At 37.1% G+C, this 19196-nt stretch overlaps 1 protein-coding gene across 1 annotated transcript in view; it reads left to right on the top strand.

Annotated features, from left to right (window-relative positions):
• The window catches only part of LOC309476063 (uncharacterized protein), a 204092-nt gene that overhangs the window by 165822 nt on the left and 19074 nt on the right, over nt 1-19196 (top strand). The window contains exon 1 of the mRNA XM_082139213.1: nt 10911-11030. The gene's annotated coding sequence lies outside the window, so the exon portion shown is untranslated. Of the gene's footprint in view, nt 11031-19196 lie in introns of the transcript that reaches the window.

The following is a 19196-nucleotide window of genomic DNA, read 5'->3' as shown; positions in this document are numbered from 1 at the left end:
TGCCATCATGCATTATGTTCGGGAACTCATGTGCCCTGAAATTGCAAGATATTTTAAATGAATTAGATACATATAATTTGGTAGTAAAAAACATAAGGTGTTGCATATTTTATTGGTGCAAAGATGAGTATGGTATGTGTAGGCCTACTGTTTTTTGTACAACATTTGCAACTGTTTTTATCACTTAAAGCTGCCGTCGGCAAAAAATTTTTGATCATATTCAGTGAAATTGACACTATAATCCGACAGAACAACATAAATAAGATGGTTTTAGAAAAAAACCCGAGCTTCTAACTCCACCTGGAGCGTGTTATTTGTTTTGCAAAAATCCACCGCTCCCGGATCATCGGGTCCAATCAGCGCAGGGGGGTGTGAGATCTGACTGTCAATCACAGGTCGTGCACACGCCACAGATCCCCCCTCACTCGCGCACGTTAATATCACATGCACACGCCACGCCTGAAGTTCGCCTGGAGATTGCATGAAGCGTGATGGCGGAGAGAAAATCTACTAACAAGCTTCCAATTCCTCGGTTATTGCTATCTATGGATAGATTAGCCAGGGCAGCCTACCTCTGAGTCCATGGTGTTGATAGATGCTGAAGAGACGGACGCGTTCACAGAAAATCAGGTACACACGCACAGTGACGCACTGACGAGCACGACCTCGATGGGAGGGTGCTCGCTGGTAGTGGGGAGGGGCATGAGAGTTGTAAACATTCAAAATTTTGGCTAATGACCAGTCTATGCTAATGACCCAATCTGCCAGACTTGCCGACTGCAGCTTTAATTAGAAGCACCACAATTTTAAATTTGTGTCTTCTGGTAATAATATATAGCGACTACTGAGCAGACATGTAGAAGTTTATTTAAAAATGCAAAGTATTGAAAATATAATAAATAAAAGCTCTGTAAAGCTTACATTTTTTTGCAAGACTATAAGTGTGTCCCATCCAGTAATCCAAACTAGTGATGGGACGGTAGATAGAGGGGCTCTAAAGCGCCGACGCAGTTTTCAAAGCAGTGTCTGTGCCGATGCTTGCATAGATATTATATAAAGACTAGATGCCCTATTGGCCGCTGGGCACTGAGAAATGCGGCCGCCATCTTAAACCGGTCGTACTCCTAGTTTCGTTGCGTGGCAGCAGTTAAGATGCTAGAGCACTGTGGAGTATTTTCCTGTTCTAATCGGCGGACCATCGCAAATAGGGCCTGGGGGATTACTTTTAACATTACCGTACTATTGGTTGTATTTTGTGAATAGAATATTACCAGATAATTGAGAAGGAGCAAGGATCTTTGATATTACTGTACTGATATCGTAGCCAGCTAACGTTAGCTAGGCATTGTTTACTGCACCAGCCGGTGTTCACCTGACATGGAGAGGTGGGGTAAAGTAATAATTACAAGAGCTTCTCGGTTATTTTAGTCCCGTCTGAATGTGCATCTCAGTAATCATTATGGAGACTTTTACCTTCTGTAAAAAGGTCCAGGAAAATTACCTCAGGTAACGTTAACGTTTATTATTATAAATATTAATAGACGTGCGAATAGACCCTATGTAAATCAAGTAATTTCGTGTTTAAAAATAGTTTCCTGTGGTTTTTCAAGTATTGAGACGCTTGAAAAGGCATTCAGTTGCGTTCTAGACACTAGGAGAAGTCTCCCCCAAGTGTTTTCTCCCTCCCTCAACTCAAGTGTTTTCCACATACCATTCAGATCAGAAATAAGTTCGAAAGCACTTGTAAGAGGCACGAAACGTTTGCGCACGTGATATCAGGAAGCAATGTAAATGTAAAACACACACGTTTCTTCAACTTATTAAAATATCTTAGTTTACTGCAACTATCTGTTTCTGCTTCTTTATCATATTTATAGTGTGTGATTTATAAAATAGCTTATATCCTACATCACATATTTTGATTTTGGACGTCTGGTCACTTTATATCTTATATCAGAATATTATATTACTGTTAGTGTTCAGCCTACTGTGAATATTAAAATACGCCGAACCATGTGTCCTGTATAATAGCTACATGAATGACCTTTGTAGCAAAAAAAAAACGCGTAAAAATCTGTTCGGTATTCAGTGAGGTATGATTAATTAAATGCGCTGACAGCTCATTGCACCTGCCATACAGATTACACTGAGTGGAGCGGGTGACCGGTCTAAGATGGCGGCCCCACGGCTCGCCCGCGCTAGTAGGCAGTAGCGGTCGATAGGGCGTCTATCTATATGATGTCTATGCTATCGACCGCCACTGCCTACTGGCGCCATAGACAGTATAAGAAGACTGGCACGGGCGAGCCGTGGGGCCGCCATCTTAGACCGGTCACCCGCTCCACTCAGTGTAATCTGTATGGCAGGTGCAATGAGCTGTCAGTGCATTTAATTAATCATACCTCACTGAATACCGAACTGATTTTCACGCGGGTTTTTTTGCTGCAAAGGTCATTCATGTAGCTATTATACAGGACACATGGTTCGGCGTATTTTTATATTTATAGTAGGCTTAACAGTAATATAATATTCTGATATAAGATATAAAGTGACCAGACGTCCAAAATCAAAATATGTGATGTAGGATATAAGCTATTTTATAAATCACACACTATAAATATGATAAAGAAGCAGAAACAGATAGTTGCAATAAAGTAAGATATTTTAATAAGTTGAAGAAACGTGTGTGTTTTGCATTTACATTGTTTCCTGATATCATGTGCGCAAACACAAATAACCTACAGTATATATTAGAGCCCGACCGATATATCGGCCGGCCGATATTAGGCATTTTCCAAACTATCGGTATCGGCATTTATAACGGCCGATAAATGAATATTTAAAAAATAAAATAAAAGCGGACGAAACACCCTGCAACCATGTTATGAGTGTTGGCACTGCATAGTTTGTCCACCAGAGCGCACTCTACAAGGAAGACTGCTAACATCAATGAGCTTGGAAATCACAACGAACTTATTCTGCCTAAATAAAGTAATGATTACTGTATTTATAACTAGCATATCTGTAGTTCCAGTCCCTGCATTGTAAAACGTAAGTTAGGCACGCGAGGAGTGAACATTTAGACAGAGAAAAAGTATCAAACATAGCAGCTAGCCTGTGCATAAAAGTTAGCTTTTCTTTTACACGTGTGTGAAATCCAAGTGTGCGTTACTGTAGGGGTAATTAACACATGGTTACCGAGTCGATCGTTCCCTGGGATGCGTTTTCATGAAAATCGAATGTAAAGAGTTTTATCTCTAAAAACAGATGATCTTATAACGCTTGTATATGGGGCACAGAGTAAGTAAAAGTAAATCGCTAGTTAATACCACTAACAAGGCTCAAAATAGCCTCACACTAACACGGTAGCATAATGAGGGTCCCTACATGCAAACCGAAGCACTGAGAACTTTGTAAGTGTACAGACAGTTTAATAAGAAGATACTTTATAAAGACAGTACATTACGCGTTTACAGCCATTCGTCATCTTGGAAAACAGTCTCGACTAATCGAGTGACGAACGCCGTGCTAAGTGAGCTGGTCCATAGGAATTACGTTTGTGAAATCTAACGTAGCACGGCGTTCGTGACTCGACTAGTCGAGACTGTTTTCCTAGATGATGCCTGTAAACGCGTAATGTACTGTCTTTATAAAGTATCTTCTTATTAAACTGTCTGTACACTTACAAAGTTCTCAATGCTTCGGTTTGCATGTGGGACCCTCATTATGCTACCGTGTTAGTGTGAGGCTATTTTGAGCCTTGTTAGTGGTATTAACTAGCGATTTACTTTTACTTACTCTGTGCCCCATATACTAGCGTTATAAGATCATCTGTTTTTAGAGATAAAAGTCTTTACATTCGATTTTCATGAAAACGCATCCCAGGGAACGATCGACTCGGTAACCATGTGTTAATTACCTCACATAATGTATTTAGTACATCAAAGTAGTAGATTTTAGAAGGCAGGCAGCAAATGATGATTGAAAATGGTTTGTTGTAACGTTAGCTTGATGGAATAGATGGATAGAATTAGGAGTGACCTTTGTCTTGTTTAATAATAATACAAATGATGAAGATAATAATAATATCATCATCATTGATTTTTTAAAAATGATTACTGTCAATATTAATAATAATAGTTGATTTTTTTTTGTTCAAAGGACTTTAAGTTTCATATCTTAAGTTTATATTTTTAATATACATTATATTTATCAGAACTTTAATATATTCTGTTCTGTTGTGACAATAAAGTTAATTAAAAAAATTTTTGAAAAAAATTTAAACTGCATTATATTATTTTAGTAAGGCTGAGGACTCTTAAATAACTACAAATAACTAATGTTAGGGAAAATCTGTTCATGTTTTGTTACACGTTTCTGGATTAAAAAAATATATATATATATCGGCCGATATATCGGAATATCGGATTTTTAAATCACCAAATATTTGTATCGGTATCGGCCTTAAAAATCCTTTATCGGTCGGGCTCTAATATATATATATATATATATATATATATATATATATATATATATATATATATATATATATATAAAAAACAGTTATGTCTGGTCGAAAAATGTATGAATTAACTTCAGATTGGATTGCGCTAAAAGTAAGTTTCGTGCCTCTAACAAGTGCTTTCGAACTTCTTTCTGATCTGAATGGTATGTGGAAAAGACTTGAGTTGAGGGAGGGAGAAAACACTTGGGGGAGACTTCTCCTAGTGTCTAGAGTGTCAGCAGTCACCCTCCTCTCCCGCAATTCCCTCAGCCCCGACGATGGTGTTTGCCTACAGTTTCGTCTGGACGGGAACCTCTTTAACCTCCGCCGCCTGCAAGCCATCACCAAGACCACCACAACCACAATTCACGAACTGCAATACGCTGATGGCTGTGCCCTCGTAGCCCACAGCCCTACTGCAATGCAGCACACACTGGATGTTGTATGTGCAGTCTACCAAGCTTGTGGCCTACAAGTCAACATCAAAAAGACTGAGATCATTGCACAGACCACGGTCCCCACCCTTACACCTCCTGAATTCTACATCCATGGCACACCAGTAAAGGTTGTTCAGCACTTCTGTTACCTCGGAAGTATCCTAACACTAGGGTTGGGTATTGGTTGGGTTTTATCCGGTACCAGTACCTACTCTGTATTTTTCAAACGGTTCCGGTGCTTAAACGGTTCTTAAACCGGTACTTAAGAAAACGAAACTGCACACACTTTATCAAAAAAATTATATCTGTGTGTGTTTTCTGAAAAAGATTTTCTGATTTCTGATTAAATTAAAAATTGTGCTGATGTAGCCGAAAACACTTAAGTTAAGATAAAAATGTTGTCTTCTAATATTATTTATATATATTATATATATATATTATATATCAATTATATTACATATTATATATTATAGACTTTTACAAAACAGAGAAATATCTGACACTGAGCAGAAATATTTAACACACAAAGTATAGCCTCATATAAATATACTTGATATAGGCTACTTCATACTTGATATGCAAGCTTTGCAGTTGGTATTAAAATACTAGACTTACCCGAAGAGGAACACTGCAGCTGAACTTGAACTTTAGTCAAGAATGTAAGAGGTTTTGGGTTCTAATCCGCATGCGTAGTTTTTTTTAAACCGATAATGCTCATCAGTGGTTGTATATCAAGCAGGGACACTTTGTGTGCATTATATGTTGTGATTTCACCAGAACGAATAGATATGAGGCGCCGTCTAGGGCTTAAATCGAACTTAATTCACGCACACATAAAACGCTTGCATACACATATACTAAGTCGTCACACATGCATGTATACTGCTGAATGCTCCAACTATATGAAATGCACAACGTCACATCTAAAGTCGCTCACGCACACACACACACAAACCGCGCACATACTCATCTGAGACGCGAGCACACACACACACACACACACACACAAACCGCGCACATACTCATCTGAGACGCGAGGACACACACACACACACAAACTCGCGCACATACTCATCTGAGACGCGAGCACACACACACACATGCTCATCTGAGACGCGAGCACACGCACACACACACACACACACATAAACTCGCGCACATACTCATCTGAGACGCGAGCACGCACACACAAACTCTCCAAGCACATAACGTTACTCATATAGACGGCGCCTCATAAATAGATCGATCTCTGCAACGTATTGAAGCGCGCGTCCGAGACGAGTGCGGTGTGCGCGAGCCACAAGAGAAAATAATTTTCAGCGCTAGATCGTCTCTTATTTAACAAACGAACGAAATGTATGCTCTGCTGGTTAACTGGAGATGTTTTGTTATTGGATCATTCGTGCCGCGAGATGTTTTATAGGGGGCGGTGAAAAAAGTCAGGCACCGAAATCAGGCACCGAAAGTTGCGTTCTTATTCGGTCTGGTTACTACCGTTTACGCCGGAACCGGTTCCCTATTGGAACCGGGTTTCGGTACCCAACCCTACCTAACACCCACCTGCGTTATAGACAACGGGATCCAGGCACGCATAAACCTCGCCTCCTCTGCCTTTGGTAGACTTCGATCTCGAGTCTTTGTTAATAAAGATCTCCGTACCTTCACCAAAGCGGCCGTCTACCAGGCAGTCTGCGTATCCACCCTGCTGTTTGGTGCAGAAGCTTGGACTCCCTACCGCAGGCATATTTGGTGTCTCGAGGGCTTTCACATCAGATGCCTCCAGCGCATACTAGGTGTCACATGGAAAGACAAAATCCCCCACACGGACATCCTACAGCGCACCAACTCCAGCAGCATGGAGGCAACCCTTGCTAGGCGGCAACTGCGATGGGTCGGACATGTTATCCGCATGCCCTCCCACCGCCTACCCCGGCAGGTCCTCTATGGGCAGATATACGCAGCCAACAGGAGACCTGGGGGTCAGAAGCGTCGCTACAAGGACCACCTCAAGTCGACCCCGAAAAGCTGCGGCATCAACCCTGGAGTCCTGGAAACAACAGCTGCCAACCGCCAGGCATGGAGCTCTGCATGTGGTCTGGGGGCCCAACAGATCGAATCACAGCGCGCCCAACACAGAACTGTGCTACGTCAGCGCAGACACCAACGCGTCCAGCCACACCCACACCCATCCTCAGATTCAGCACTCACATGTCCCGACTGCGGCAGGACATGTGGCTCCCGGATTGGGCTTCACAGCCACCTTCAATGGCACCGCCGACAGCAGCGGCTGCCTCAACACTCTAACAACGCATCCTAGAAGTGACGTCATCTTCGAAATCGATGGACTGCATAAGAAGAAGATTAATTAAATGCGCTGACAGCTCATTGCACCTGCCATACAGATTACACTGAGTGGAGCGGGTGACCGGTCTAAGATGGCGGCCCCACGGCTCGCCCGCGCTAGTAGGCAGTAGCGGTCGATAGGGCGTCTATCTATATGATGTCTATGCTATCGACCGCCACTGCCTACTGGCGCCATAGACAGTATAAGAAGACTGGCACGGGCGAGCCGTGGGGCCGCCATCTTAGACCGGTCACCCGCTCCACTCAGTGTAATCTGTATGGCAGGTGCAATGAGCTGTCAGCGCATTTAATTAATCATACCTCACTGAATACCGAACTGATTTTCACGCGGGTTTGTTTGCTGCAAAGGTCATTCATGTAGCTATTATACATGACACATGGTTCGGCGTATTTTAATATTTATAGTAGGCTTAACAGTAATATAATATTCTGATATAAGATATAAAGTGACCAGACGTCCAAAATCAAAATATGTGATGTAGGATATAAGGTATTTTATAAATCACACTATAAATATGATAAAGAAGCAGAAACAGATAGTTGCAATGAAGTAAGATATTTTAATAAGTTGAAGAAACGTGTGTGTTTTACATTTACATTGTTTCCTGATATCACGTGCGCAAACACAAATAACCTATATATATAATATATATATATATATATATATATATAAAACAGTTATGTCTGGTCGAAAAATGTATGAATTAACTTCAGATTGGATTGCGCTAAAAGTAAGTTTCGTGCCTCTAACAAGTGCATTCGAACTTCTTTCTGATCTGAATGGTATGTGGAAAAGACTTGAGTTGAGGGAGGGAGAAAACACTTGGGGGAGACTTCTCCTAGTGTCTAGAACGCAACTGAATGCCTTTTCAAGCGTCTCAATACTTGAAAAACCACAGGAAACTACTTTTAAACACGAAATTACTTGATTTACAGAGGGTCTATTCGCACGTCTATTAATATAAACGTTACCTGAGGTAATTTTCCTGGACCTTTTTACAGAAGGTAAAAGTCGCCGTAATCTTTACTGACATTGTCCGTAACGTTAATGATTACTGAGATGCACATTCGGACGGGACTAAAAATAACCGAGAAGTTCTTGTAATTATTACTTTAACCCACCTCTCCATGTCAGGTGAACACCGGCTGGTGCAGTAAACAATGCCTAGCTAACGTTAGCTGGCTACGATTTCAGTACAGTAATATCAAAGATCCTTGCTCCTTCTCAATTATCTGGTAATATTCTATTCACAAAATACAACCAATAGTACGGTAATGTTAAAAGTAATCCCCCAGGCCCTATTTGCGATGGTCCGCCGATTAGAACAGGAAAATACTCCACAGTGCTCTAGCATCTTAACTGCTGCCACGCAACGAAACTAGGAGTACGACCGGTTTAAGATGGCGGCCGCATTTCTCAGTGCCCAGCGGCCAATAGGGCATCTAGTCTCTATATAATATCTATGGTCGATAGGGCGTCTATCTATATGATGTCTATGGATGCTTGTATCGAAATGACAATACCACGTGACTGATGACGTTTGAAGCTTCGAACGTCATGCAGTAAGGTCGGGACAGCTTTATAATGACGATAAAAATAAACCTCTAGAGTATGTTGTTAATTTCTTTATTCTATACGGAAAATTCTTCATTCATAAACAAAAATTTGCAAATAACATTCTGTCTTATCCTTATTTTGACTTTGAATTAAGCTCACTTCTTCGTTCTCTTCGTTATATAAATAATAAAAATCCCTACAATTTATACAATATTATGAAGAAATATTCAAAGTAAATACATGCACTTAAAAGCTTTCCTTGTATATGTATATTTTCTTGTCATTTCTCTCTGCCATGTCATCCTTGTATTATTATTATTTATTTAAGGTCGGGACAGCTGGTTTGGAAAAAAATTGGCGCCTCGCGAGAATCGCGACCTGATAGTGATGGGCAAACGAAGCTTTTGTGAAGCACTATCTGAACCAACCATGGAACCAACCACTTAGAATAATTGTTTTGAAAATGGGTTCATTACTCGAAGCTTCAGTAACAGCGACCTCGCCTGGTTAAGTGCCAATGGTGCATCTAAATTATCCCAGATAGTGGACAGGGAGCTTTTGAGACGAGTGAAATAAATCTATAATAATAATAATACATTTTATTTATAACACACTTTACATCAATTCAATGACCTCAAAGTGCTACAATGCAAAACAGAGTAAAAACAGAAACATTAAAATAACACTTTTAGCCATAAAAGGCTTTTCTAAAAATATGGGTTTTAAGGCCTTTTTTAAAAGAGTCCACAGTCTGAGGGGCCCTTAGATGGACAGGGAGAGCATTCCACAGACCGGGTGCTACTGAACAAAAGGCGCGGTCACCTATAGTTCGAAGCCTTGTCCTCGGAGGCTGGTGCCTTTCCTAATCTAGTGGAATTGTTGATGGTTTGAAGCACGTATCAAAGCTTCAGTGTCAGACTGCCATCACTAATCTGATGCATAAAAACGGAATTAAGGCATTAATTATTTAACACTACACTTCCCTATACAATGAATTTTTTTTTTTTTTTTTTTTAAACAGAACACCCAAAATATATAAATATTTTTTTTCAGTTTCAATTGCTATAATTATGATCACATGTAGCATATTTTATATATGTTTGATCAATATGTGAATCCGTTGACTATAGGCTAGTCAAGTCAAGTCAAGTCAAGGTTTATTTATATAGCACAAGTTTAACACAACCGTAGTTGATCCAAAGTGCTTTACAGTATAATACAAAAGATAAAATAAAAACAAAATAAGAGAAAAGGTAGTAGTATAAAAAAGAGAGATAAAATCAAATATCAAAACCATTCAGTGTGTATACATACAGTACATACATAACGTAGAACACCGAGTTATTTAAAAAACATACACAATATTACTCAAATGCAAGAGTGTAAAAATGGGTCTTTAAGCTGGATTTAAAAGCAACCAGAGATGGAGAGGTCCTAATAGTTAAAGGTAAATTGTTCCAGAGCTTTGGGGCAACTACAGAAAAAGCTCGATCACCTTTTGATTTACATCGGGAGCGTGGGACAGATAAGAGTGACTGATCACAAGATCTTAGTGACCTAGAGGCTATAATACCTAGAGGCTAGGTTATAATACCTAGAGGCTACCTAGAGGCTACACATGACACGAGCTGTGGTCTCATTGGCACACATTAATGTCGATGAGATTAGATAGAACCATAGAACTGTATTGATCCCACACTTGTATGTCATGGACTTCCGAAGTTTTATTTGGTCACGTGCTTTTTCTGCTCTGCGGTGATTTGTTATGGAAAACAAGTCTGACCACCAGATGTGACTAAGGCCCATTTGCCAAATTTGATGAAAACCTCAAATGGTTCAGAAAGCCTCGGCTTTCCATCACTAATCAACACACTTGCAGTCTTTACGCCTACTTGAACACTTGGGCCAAATAGAGGAAATACGTCATGCAAGTATAGTGGTCGAGTGAAAAGACCGCAAGTGTGGGTATTTGGAGATTTCAGCATAGAACACACCTGTGCAGAGCCATAGCCTATCAATTTGATTGGTCCAGCACGCGGAAGAGGAGCGAAGAGGGAACGAGGAAGCGTTATGAATGAGATGATGGCACGTCACTCACCGGAGAAAATAATGGTGAAAAATAAGTTTTTGGTTTGTGTGCTCGCAGTGTTTGCATCCCTCGTGCACGGTAAGACGCTTTTTTTTTAAATTATATTACATTTCGTCTTCATGTCAACAATGCAAACAAATGATGACTAGGCTAAGTCATTTTAGACACGTTTTACCAGCTGGAGAACCTGCTCAGTGAGACCATGCAGTACTGTGCCGAATGAAAGTTGAAACGCAAATGTCAGAGAATTTGTTAAATAAAACCAGTATATAACACTGAATAAAAACTCGAAATGTATAATAGTCATAATTTGGTGGACAAAGGTAAAGTTAGCTAAGCTACTTTTCCAGTCCTGTGAATTTTCATCAGGGGGCGAAAACGTTATATCTTGAGTCATAAATTGAGATCTGACATGTTTTTCACAAATTCGTATTACTGAAGCAAATCTTTAGTCGATTTAGGATTCTTATCCTGACTGTCTTAATGTATCTTCTAGTTAGGAAATCTTAAATCGCTTAATCGAGTTGGGTAATCAGGTCTGTTACCAAGCAACCAACGAGTTCAGCCAGAAGTTTCTGTGAGGTAAAACAGTCTATGAGTAATACACCACCAGATCCAAATGGAGAAACAATAGACGTGTTTTAAATTAAGTGCGGCAGAAAGACAAGTTTTTATAAGCTTGGTAGAAAAGGTAAAATCATATCACTGCATTTCTTAGGAGTTTGAAGTAATTTATTAGCGTTTTGTCGTCGAAGTGCAGCACTATGAGGTGCCCCTAGGGACATTATTCAGAATTACCATGCATATACATGTACTTTTCCTCTCACATACACATATGAAACCAAATTCATTCACATAATATAATGAAATGCTCACACACATACAAGTGAAATGCTTTTACAAACACAACTGAAACGCTCTCATGCATACAACTGAAAATATTACGCTCACACACACACAACTGAAATGCTCTCATACATACAACTGAAAATATTACGCTCACACACACACAACTGAAACACTCACACACACACAACTGAAATGCTCACACACATACAAGTGAAATGCTTTTACAAACACAAGTGAAACGCTCTCATGCATACAACTGAAAATATTACGCTCACACACACAACTGAAACGCTCACACACACACAACTGAAATGCTCTCATACATACAACTGAAAATATTACGCTCACAAACACACAACTGAAACACTCACACACACACACAACTGAAATGCTCACACACATACAAGTGAAATGCTTTTACAAACACAAGTGAAACGCTCTCATATACAACTGAAAATATTACGCTCACACACACAACTGAAATGCTCTCACACACACAACTGAAATGCTCTCACACACACAACTGAAATGCTCTCACACACACAAGTGAAATGCTCTCACACACACAACTGAAACGCTCACACACACACACAACTGAAATGCTCACACACATACAAGTGAAATGCTTTTACAAACACAACTGAAACGCTCTCACTTACACAACTGAAAAGCATTTCAGAATGATGTTGTATGCAAGCATTTCAGTTGTGTGTGTGAGAGCGTTTCACTTGTAGGTGTGTGAGCATTTCAGTGGCGTGTGTGAGAGCATTTCAGTGGTGTGTGTGAGAGCATTTCAGTTGAAACGGAAGGTGGTTAAAGTCTCCAGTCCAGTTGGTGGCAGTAGTGCACCTCAAGACGAAGAACTAGAAGCTGACTGTTGAAAGAAAGCATAGTAAACTAGCGCAAGTTGGCCATAAATTCACAGATTCGAACTTCCCGCGGGTCAATAACTCGTGAGCTAAATGTTGTTAATACACAAATAACACCTCGTTTTAATCGTAGTAATGTAGACAAGCAGCTGCAACCTAATTTTCCTCAAAACGAGCTTTCCCTCGCAGTGGACAAAACACATTGAACACTATGCGCAGGCGGCAGAGAGGCAGATCCGAAGGGACCGGTTATACTACAAAACTTATTTTGAATAAATATAATTTTATGATTATTATTTATGAAAAATATTCAATAACTGCACTGTAATTCACTTTATTGTTGACAAATTCAGTTCGCACATCACTGCTGTCCTGATGGTTATACTACAACACTAATTTTGAATAAATATATTTTATGATTATTATTTATGAAAAATATTCAATAACTGCACTGTAATTCACTGTATTGTTGCCAAATTCAGTTCGCACATCACTGCTGTCCTGATGGTTATACCACAACTTATTTTAAAAAAAAATTATTTTTGATGATTTTTATTATGAAAAATATTCAATAACTTCACTGTAATTCACTGTATTGTTGCCAAATTCAGTTCGCACATCACTGCTGTCCTGATGGTTATACTACAACTTATTTTTGAAAAAAAAAGTTTCTTTTTGATGATTTTTATTATGAAAAATATTCAATAACTGCACTGTAATTCACTTTATTGTTGACAAATTCAGTTCGCACATCACTGCTGTCCTGATGGTTATACTACAACACTAATTTTGAATAAATATATTTTTATGATTATTATTTATGAAAAATATTCAATAACTGCACTGTAATTCACTGTATTGTTGCCAAATTCAGTTCGCACATCACTGCTGTCCTGATGGTTATACTACAACTTATTTTGAAAAAAAAAAAATATTTTTGATGATTTTTATTATGAAAAATATTCAATAACTTCACTGTAATTCACTGTATTGTTGCCAAATTCAGTTCGCACATCACTGATGCCCTGATGGTTATACTACAACTTATTTAAAAAAAAAATAAAAATTTTTTGATGATTTTTATTATGAAAAATATTCAATAACTTCACTGTAATTCACTGTATTGTTGCCAAATTCAGTTCGCACATCACTGATGCCCTGATGGTTATACTACAATTTATTTTGAAAAAAAAAGTTTCTTTTTGATAATTTTTATTATGAAAAATATTCAATAACTGCACTGTAATTCACTGTATTGTTGCCAAATTCAGTTCGCACATCACTGCTGTCCTGATGGTTATACTACAACTTATTTTGAATTTTTTTTTTTTTTTTTGATGATTTTTATTATGAAAAATATTCAATAACTTCACTGTAATTCACTGTATTGTTGCCAAATTCAGTTCACACATCACTGCTGTCCTGATGGTTATACTACAACTTATTTTGAAAAAAAAAATTTATTTTTGATGATTTTTATTATGAAAAATATTCAATAACTTCACTGTAATTCACTGTATTGTTGCCAAATTCAGTTCGCACATCACTGCTGTCCTGATGGTTATACTACAACTTATTTTGAAAAAAAAAAATTATTTTTGATGATTTTTATTATGAAAAATATTCAATAACTTCACTGTAATTCACTGTATTGTTGCCAAATTCAGTTCGCACATCACTGATGCCCTGATGGTTATACTACAACTTATTTTGAAAAAAAAAAAAAAAATTTTGATGATTTTTATTATGAAAAATATTCAATAACTTCACTGTAATTCACTGTATTGTTGCCAAATTCAGTTCACACATCACTGCTGTCCTGATGGTTATACTACAATTTATTTTGAAAAAAAAAAAGTTTCTTTTTGATAATTTTTATTATGAAAAATATTCAATAACTGCACTGTAATTCACTGTATTGTTGCCAAATTCAGTTCGCACATCACTGCTGTCCTGATGGTTATACTAAAATTTATTTTGAAATTTTTTTTTTATTTTTGATGATTTTTATTATGAAAAATATTCAATAACTTCACTGTAATTCACTGTATTGTTGCCAAATTCAGTTCGCACATCACTGATGCCCTGATGGTTATACTACAATTTATTTTGAAAAAAAAAAAGTTTCTTTTTGATAATTTTTATTATGAAAAATATTCAATAACTGCACTGTAATTCACTGTATTGTTGCCAAATTCAGTTCGCACATCACTGCTGTCCTGATGGTTATACTACAACTTATTTTGAATTTTTTTTTTTTTTTTTGATGATTTTTATTATGAAAAATATTCAATAACTTCACTGTAATTCACTGTATTGTTGCCAAATTCAGTTCACACATCACTGCTGTCCTGATGGTTATACTACAACTTATTTTGAAAAAAAAAAATTATTTTTGATGATTTTTATTATGAAAAATATTCAATAACTTCACTGTAATTCACTGTATTGTTGCCAAATTCAGTTCGCACATCACTGCTGTCCTGATGGTTATACTACAACTTATTTTGAAAAAAAAAAATTATTTTTGATGATTTTTATTATGAAAAATATTCAATAACTTCACTGTAATTCACTGTATTGTTGCCAAATTCAGTTCGCACATCACTGATGCCCTGATGGTTATACTACAACTTATTTTAAAAAAAAAAAAAAAATTTTTGATGATTTTTATTATGAAAAATATTCAATAACTTCACTGTAATTCACTGTATTGTTGCCAAATTCAGTTCACACATCACTGCTGTCCTGATGGTTATACTACAATTTATTTTGAAAAAAAAAAAGTTTCTTTTTGATAATTTTTATTATGAAAAATATTCAATAACTGCACTGTAATTCACTGTATTGTTGCCAAATTCAGTTCGCACATCACTGCTGTCCTGATGGTTATACTACAACTTATTTTGAAATTTTTTTTTTATTTTTGATGATTTTTATTATGAAAAATATTCAATAACTTCACTGTAATTCACTGTATTGTTGCCAAATTCAGTTCGCACATCACTGATGCCCTGATGGTTATACTACAATTTATTTTGAAAAAAAAAAAAGTTTCTTTTTGATAATTTTTATTATGAAAAATATTCAATAACTGCACTGTAATTCACTGTATTGTTGCCAAATTCAGTTCGCACATCACTGATGCCCTGATGGTTATACTACAACTTATTTTGAAAAAAAAAAAAGTTTCTATTTGATGATTTTTATTATGAAAAATATTCAGTAACCACTGTAATTCACTGTATTGTTGCCAAATTCAGGTTATACATCACTGATGCCCTGATGGTTATACTACAACACTTATTTTGGGGAAAATATATTTATTTTAAATTGTATATACAATTGTAAATGTTTGTAACTTCACTCTAATTCAAAACTTCACTGTATACAATTAAAAAAATTTTTTTCAAAAATAAGTGTAGTATAACCATCAGGACAGCAGTGATGTGCGAACTGAATTTGGCAACAATACAGTGAATAACAGTGAAGTTATTGAATATTTTTCATAAATAATAATCATAAAAAATATTCAAAAATATATTTATTCAAAATAAATGTTGTAGTATAATCATCAGGGCATCAGTGATGTGTGAACTGAATTTGATGACACTATAGTTGATAACAGAGAAATTATTGCCTCTCTGCCGCCTTTACTCTTCACGTCACATTACTACGATTAAAACGAGGTGTTATTTGTGTATTAACAACATTTAGCTCACGAGTTATTGACCCGCGGGAAGTTCGCATCTGTGAATTTATGGCCAACTTGCGCTAGTTTACTATGCTTTCTTTCAACAGTCAGCTTCTAGTTCTTCGTCTTGAGGTGCACTACTGCCACCAACTGGACTGGAGACTTTAACCACCTTCCGTTTCAACTGAAATGCTCTCACACACACCACTGAAATGCTCTCACACACGCCACTGAAATGCTCACACACCTACAAGTGAAACGCTCTCACACACACAACTGAAATGCTCACACACATACAAGTGAAATGCTTTCACAAACACAACTGAAACACTCACACACACAACTGAAACACTCTCACACACAACTGAAATGCTCTCACACACACAACTGAAATGCTCTCACACATACAAGTGAAATGCTTTCACAAACACAACTGAAATGCTCTCACACACACAACTGAAATGCTCTCACACACACAACTGAAATGCTCTCACACACACAACTGAAATGCTCTCACACACACAACTGAAATGCTCTCACACACACAACTGAAATGCTCTCACACACACAACTGAAATGCTCTCACACACACCACTGAAATGCTCTCACACACACACAACTGAAATGCTCACACACCTACAAGTGAAACGCTCTCACACACACAACTGAAATGCTCTCACACACACACAACTGAAATGCTTTTCAGTTGTGTGAGTGAGAGCATTTCAGTTGTGTTTGTAAAATCATTTCACTTGTTTGTGTGTGAGCATTTCAGTTGTGTGTGTGAGAGCATTTCAGTTGTGTGTGTGAGAGCATTTCAGTTGTGTGTGTGAGAGCATTTCAGTTGTGTGTGTGAGAGCATTTCAGTTGTGTGTGTGAGAGCATTTCAGTTGTGTTTGTGAAAGCATTTCACTTGTATGTGTGAGAGCATTTCAGTTGTGTGTGAGAGCATTTCAGTTGTGTGTGAGTGTTTCAGTTGTGTGTGTGAGTGTTTCAGTTGTGTTTGTGAAAGCATTTCACTTGTATGTGTGTGAGCATTTCAGTTGTGTGTGTGAGAGCATTTCAGTTGTGTGTGTGAGAGTGTTTCAGTGGTGTGTGTGAGAGTGTTTCAGTTGTGTTTGTGAAAGCATTTCACTTGTATGTGTGAGAGCATTTCAGTTGTGTGTGTGAGAGCATTTCAGTTGTGTGTGTGAGAGTGTTTCAGTTGTGTTTGTGAAAGCATTTCACTTGTATGTGTGTGAGCATTTCAGTTGTGTGTATGAGAGTGTTTCAGTTGTGTGTGTGAGCATAATATTTTCAGTTGTATGTATGAGAGCGTTTCAGTTGTGTGTGTGTGAGCGTTTCAGTTGTGTGTGTGAGCGTAATATTTTCAGTTGTATGCATGAGAGCGTTTCACTTGTGTTTGTAAAAGCATTTCACTTGTATGTGTGTGAGCATTTCATTATATTATGTGAATGAATTTGGTTTCATATGTGTATGTGAGAGGAAAAGTACATGTATATGCACGGTAATTCTGAATAATGTCCCTAGGGGCACCTCATACAGCACATCTTTTGAGTCTGTAGTATGCAGAGTATGCAATGAACACTATTACTTGGCTGTATAATGTAAGTGCAATATGTAATATACGAATCAGGGTGTGTGTGTGTGTGTGTGTGTGTGTGTGTGTGTGTGTATGCGGCGTATTATGTTAAACGAGATATTAAGTTTCCCCAACAGTCAAACGGGGTAAAACCAGCATGATGGGGCAAAAGACACACATTACTGATACAAATACTTCAGGTAAAAATAATATGGTGTTAATAATGTATTTAAGTTAATACTTGTTCAAAATAATCACTTTAGCAAAGTTTGTTCTATTTTATATTTTGATAAATAAAATTCATTTTTGTTAAATAAACTTAGTCATTAAAATATGTTAATATTAAAAAATATCAAAAAAATAACAAAAGTATTGTAAAAGCATTGGATGAGATCCCGTATTAACTTAATATAAATTTACAGTAGTAACATTAAGTTCTATTTTATTATATGATATGATTAATTTCATATGTTTAAATATAATTGTTTCATTATAAATATGAAATTATTATATTAATATTATTTATAAATATATTAAATATCTTTAAGGTGGACATCCAGCTTAATATACGATATTTACCATCTGATTAGAACCATGTCATGAAAACAAATGGAAAAGTCAGCAAGCTGTTTATTATCATATATTTTACATTAATTATTGTGCCTTTCACCCCAACAGCAGGAGCGCCTTTTACCCCCAAATATCATACTTTGACATATTCTTCCATTATTGAAAAACTGTTGCTTTGATTACCTTGAACAAAACTGAAAATCATTAAGACATTTATCTCAAAATATGGTAAATAATTTGAGCAATTCTTATTTGCTAATTAAATCTACAACATAAAACATAAAAACATACAACATTGATCTAAAATATTAGATCAGATTAGCACAGAATAAACTTTGCGTTTCTGCCCTGTGATCGCGTTAAGGATCAGACAAATTTCCACATGCAGAATGTTTGGAATGTTTTAGAAAGTGCTTTGGCAAGTATATGTGCCATCTATTGTTTTCGAGGAAAATGAAATCAAGGGGTCCTTTAACCCCGGTGCGCCTTTAGCCCCGTACCCTACTCATGTATGTTTGTCTGAGGAGTAAATGTGTAAATCAATGATGTTCTTCTGCTGTTTTTGACATGTTAACGTTATGAATCCAGACATATTTCTCTACTCACAATGTAAAAAAATAAATAAAAAACATTTCCACAGAACATTCATAGTCCTACTATCCAACAAGAGATTTATAATT

The sequence above is a fragment of the Leuciscus leuciscus genome (genome assembly GCF_965113295.1).
Source record: "Leuciscus leuciscus genome assembly, chromosome: 15".
NCBI classification, from domain to species: Eukaryota; Metazoa; Chordata; class Actinopteri; order Cypriniformes; family Leuciscidae; genus Leuciscus; species Leuciscus leuciscus.
The sequence above is the reverse complement of the archived record's forward strand: the minus strand, read 5'-3'. Positions and strand labels throughout refer to the sequence as shown.